The sequence below is a fragment of the Triplophysa rosa genome, linkage group LG22 (genome assembly GCF_024868665.1).
Source record: "Triplophysa rosa linkage group LG22, Trosa_1v2, whole genome shotgun sequence".
Lineage (NCBI taxonomy): Eukaryota > Metazoa > Chordata > Actinopteri > Cypriniformes > Nemacheilidae > Triplophysa > Triplophysa rosa.
The window spans coordinates 9,668,092-9,673,849 of NC_079911.1; positions in this window are offsets into that span (position 1 = coordinate 9,668,092).

The following is a 5,758-nucleotide window of genomic DNA, read 5'->3' on the forward strand; positions in this document are numbered from 1 at the left end:
AAAATTTTGTCAGAACTCACAGTCGGGATTGAGCTGTAATCATTGCTTTATTTGGTTACTTGTTCTGCGAACATGACAGAAAAACTCAGATGTGCTGTTTTTTACGATTTACTAATGATATAAAGAACAAGACATATGATTTGATTATGTGAAAATCACCACTAGGTTCAAAATAAATTACATACATTTGTTCAGGCATGCAAAGATGATAATATTAATGTCTTCAGAAAATGTTTCATATATTATAAATGTTACTTCACACAACTTGTAATTCTTTACTAGTTTCCTAGTTTGTAGTGCAAATAAGCACAATGCACACTAACAATTTGGTGCTTATTTTTTCACAGTGAGCTTCACTGAGCTACAAAAGCAAATCTAAATGAGTATGACCCGTTTTAAGCATCATGTTGATTCAGAAACCTTGGCGCTAGAATGAGATTTAGAAAGTAGGGCATTGTCTCTGTTCTCTTGTTTCCATAGCAGAAGCAGATATGTACAGAAACAATGCAAAATGAGTGTTGTTTTTTGTCATGCTTTATATAAAGATTCTCAACACCTCAAAACAAGCACATAATAAAACAGAAATATGTGATTATCAAGCAAAACCTTCAAAATCAAGCAAAAATCAAGCAAAGCTTCAAAAGTCACTGACTCACCGTCTGTTATATAATTAAATACATTCAATTGTCCTGGTCAAAGTGCCTGTCACAAACAAAAATGTCACTTTATGTGCTAAAGGGATTGTAGTGACGCAACTGAAAAATGATGACTCAACACCAACGTTACATATTGCAGTTCGCAGAGCACTATCAATGTGAAAGGTCATGTGTTCTTTAATGCACTTACACGATTACATTATAGATTGTATCGACTAAAGCTGAGAACACGGTTAAATGAGATGAGCTACTTTAAAGGTTTAACCCTCCATTGTATTAAAGCAGGACGGCTGCTCTCGCCGAAGCCATTTCCTCTTTCCCACAAAATGGCCGACCCCTCACACAACTGCAGTGGTTGCCTTGGTGATGAGAGAAAGGCTCCAATATTCTGAGAAACAGCAGCATGTATTTTCAATCAGGTGAAATGCATACAATGACACAAACATCAAATAGTCCAAATCACTGACCTCACAGAGGTCTGCTAAGTAGACTATTAAGAAGAGTGAAACTTATTTGTTATAACTGTGATTTTAAAAAATTACAAATATAGAGGAAACTCAGTCTTCAGATAACTGTGGAATTGCAGGGTTTTATAAGCGCATTAGCGGCTGAGACAGTATCTCGCCGCAGGGAATGACTCAGAGAGGCTACAGCTGGATTAGAGGTCATACGCATGACTTTCTATTTACTGTAAATTCTCAAGAGCAAAAGCACAAATTTAGCATCAGACAGACAGGCAGATTTCCCAAACAGCAGATGTTTCAGTGTTAAAGTCTCCATTTTCTCTTAATCACAGATTATGCAGCAATCTATATGCACCAAACTGCTTGAAGGACCCATCACTGCTGATGCCTGCAGCAAACAACGTCTACTTGGAATAACTTTAAAAATAGAAAATAAAAAGAATTTCAAACGGAGCATAAGAAGCTGTCGGAGCATAAGAAGCTTAGCATTTTCCTCATCTCCGAGTTCACCATGCGGCAACATTCAATGGCCCCATTTACGCAGTTCAATCAGAGCTGCCTGTTAACCGGCATAAATAAGGTCATTGATCAGAGCCTGTGGACCTACACAGAAGCATCACTTGCAGGGCAGATGGTCTTTTCAGCTGTCATCAGACCAAGCCACTGGTCATTCCATCAGAGAAAGGTCAGTTCCTTTAAAATACTGCATCCAATTTATTGCAAAAGATCAGCTGACAAATGAAATGCATCTTTAAAGACATCTCTTTAAATATAACTTGATCACCGTCAATTGGTTTTAGTACCTTACGGCTCAAAAGTATTGGCTTTTGTGCACTAATTTGCTCACAAAACCTCCAGACGGTAAGGTTGGTGTTTCTGGAAACAGATTTGTTGCTTCTCTTCGCTTTGTGATGCAGCACTCAAGTCATTGAGAGGGAAAACAGGAGCGAGGGAGTATTTCTGCCGGAATAAAAGGACTCCATCTGCCAGGCGAACAAGCATCCGCACCCCACCTCCTACCAACTCTATTACCTCCCCCCACCCTGCTCAGAGCGAATATAGAGTCGGCAGCCTACAAAAAAAACCTCTGCAGCTGCCGTTGTCATGGAAACCAGGCTGTCGACAAAGCCCTCCCACCATCACAAGGGTAGCACAGAAGATTTTGAGCATCCGAAAACGACATTTTGAACACAGAGACTTAAAAGGAGAACAGATATCTCTCTCTTCATCTAGTCATTGGGTTGCTGTGTTAAAAAGTTAATAAAATCCATCTATGGGAATGTGAAGACTTGTGCTAGTGAGATGACAGGGCAAGATAATTTACTTTGACACACACACACATATATATATATTCATACATCACCGTAAAGAAAAAATGCAGCTAAATCTTCCATCAACAAAAAACTCTACAGAAAGACTTTCTTTGCCCTCCTTTAGACATGCCTGCAGATTGCAAACAGTGTGAAAAAATCATAAGGTCTGCTAAGAAAAGAAACGCTTCATTGCCCCACTTAACAGCCACCGAAGGGATGCAACATGACGTCACCTTTCCCACCAAACCCCCACCAGCATCTCTCTTCCTTCTTCAGTCCTTTATTCTCCCTCCTCCTCTTTCTACATCCAAACATGCCATTTCTGTACATCGTTCCTTTCAAATCTCGTCTATATTTATAGATTCTTGTCAGCACAGCGGGTCCTTGTCCTATATAATATTTATGCGCCGCAGAGACTCTGCAGAGCGTGGGTTCATAAAACAGGTCTGTCCCCCACTTCCATCAGCCGTGGCTGTTTCCATAGCAACCTTGCATCCCTAAACCTAGATTTGCCAACTATGGGCTCGTAGCTCAACTTTAACCCCCCAGTGCAACAGCTATGCATTTTGCAGGACGCTGGAGTAAAAATAGTACTAAAAGAACTAAGCTGATCTAATGTATCAGTATGCAACTATCACATATTTCTCTCGGATTCAATCATTTTTTCAAGCCTATTGCCTTTTTCTTTTTCCTCTGTGCCAAAACTATCATGGTTAAAGCTGCACAGTGTGTTATCACTGTAAGAAGATTGCCGTCATCTCCGTTCCCCCAACAACCACATTTCCCCTGCTCTTCTTTACTATGCGTTTTTAATGAATTTAATAATGTAATGAATTGAATACTTAATACTTTTCTTTGTTCCTTTCTTTCTTTCGCAACCATGGATGGGATACAAGTACATGCTTTAACAAACATGCCATATTACACGACCACACACACATGCACAGGCTGGGGGAGAGGAACCTCATCATGAACAAGGAGCAAGGTAACCATGGTAACAGACAAAGAATGGATGACGACATTGTGTAGGGTGAACGGCAGAAGAAAATGGTTTACAAAAGGACGACAGTGTTGATTTTTACACAGTGTCATTTCAAATAAGGACATTATAATCATTTGGCATATTCAGAATGATCATATGTGATCCTTTTAAATCAGTTCAATCCAGAAATGGTTTTTGTTTTCAGTTCTTAATCATAAATAAATCATGAAATCAAATGTTTGTATTTAACTCTGAGTCTTTTCTATGTGAAATGCCAAATATCTAGATGTTTATTGCACCCACTGAACAAAAGAAACAAAACATCTACTACAGAACCATACACGATTTCAGTCACATTTGTGCATAGCATTTCATTCTCTGTTATACTGACTGAATGTTTTTTATAAGCTTAGAATAAACAGCACTGCGAGGATGAGTGGGCGGGAACTACTAGGCTGAAGAGAGCAGTAATTCGGCAGATAATCATTTAGTTGGTCACTAGAGAAATGTGTTGTTGTTTGTGTAGGCCTCCCCCTCCCCGACTGTAGCCCAATTGTTCCTCCATGCCGTCTGCCACACTGATGTGGGTCGAGCGACTGACTGACTGCTCTGCTGTCACAGTTCATACGAGCTAGTGAAGAAAGACGACGAGACAATATACTGTAAGCCAGTACTGTCAGTCAGCAAGAGCTTATACAGTCAGAACTACATGAACAAATACAAACGTTCTAGGTCACCCCCTGCCACCCCAACAATGGCCGTAGACTGACCCACCATCACATCAATCCGCATAATGACCATAAAATGTGCCCTAGATTTACACACAGAACCACAAAGTCAATTATTTAAATGTGGGTGTGATTCCTGGAGAGATTCGTATCCATATCATGCTTGTAGGATGCAAGGTGGCAAATTCTACACAATATAAAAAACATCCCATGTCACCTAATTATGTTTTGCTGACGTAAAAAGTGATTCATTAGTTCAGGCCGTAAAAAGCATTTGTATCACAGTTATAGCCATAAAAATACATCACGTTTCTAGCCATTTTTGCTATTACTTTTAGCCAGATCAGACTCCATTTTGTCTGTGAGCAAACCGATATTTAAGATTTTTTTATGTATGTCTAATGACAATTATACATTCCCAAGCAGTGTACGGTGTCATTTGATCTAAAAATAAGTACTATGATTCCATCTAGAGCCTACAAGGCTCCATACCGCCTTGTAAACATGAGGCGATGATGTGTGGTGGGCGCCATTTTGTACGGTTAGCCTGAAGCTAATTGAGTTGTGACAGACTGACAGATGAAGGGCAGGCTGATAAGACGTCTCTCTCTGGTTCTGCTCTAAACAGCCATGGAAGTGTAATTCCACACTGTACATGATTTACACGCATCCATGTAATCTCAGCGTATGTTTTAGATTGCGCTCATAAAGGCTAATGAGGGTGACTGTAGTTTAACACGGATGAAGACCTGACTTCTATGCTTATCTATCTATCTATCTATCTATCTATCTATCTATCTATCTATCTATCTATCTATCTATCTATCTATCTATCTACAAAGGGTTAGTGTGGCAGGGATGTTGTTTTCCCTACAAGGGTGACTTATTTTACCTGGAGACTCCTGCACACCTCCTCCAATCAGCTTCTACTTAGATGTAGTTCTTAAAGCTGATTGGCTGTTTGTGCCCTAGGGCAGAATAATGTATTTAAGTGATGACTGAAGCACTGGGACAGCAGTTTAGAGATGGTCTGATCTAGCTGTGACCTCATGTAATGATCACCTGACTTGTTTTTTCCAAGAGAGGCGCTGAATGCAAAACACGTCTTGCAAGACCATTTTAACATCAGATGAAGCACACACATCGTCTAAAAATTGTCTTTCATCCACTGGTCTCTCATGTATGTTATTGCCCACAAATTCATCTTCCTTTTATTAAGCTGCATCTATTCATTTCTGTAATCAAATAAAATTTCATTTTCTTATTGATTTTTATAACTAACCACTCATCAGCTCAAGTTCCTGAGAAAAAACAGACCTACTTTCTCCTCAGACTTAACAAAGACTGAAGCCACTTCAAATGTTGACTTCTACCGTGACAGATAAAGAACTATCATGCCAACATTTAAGATGCCACATGCCACAAAAAAAGGAAAACTATCAATAGAACATTAGCACAAGCAGTGGAGCAAATAGGCGAAAGTATTCATGGCCATGCCCAGAATGCTCAAAACTCTGACACACGTGACCGTCCTGAGGTTGAACTTCTAACCGCACATACTGAAAAAAAAACAAAGAAAACAAACTGCTTATCTGATCTGTGCTAAGCCCGGAGA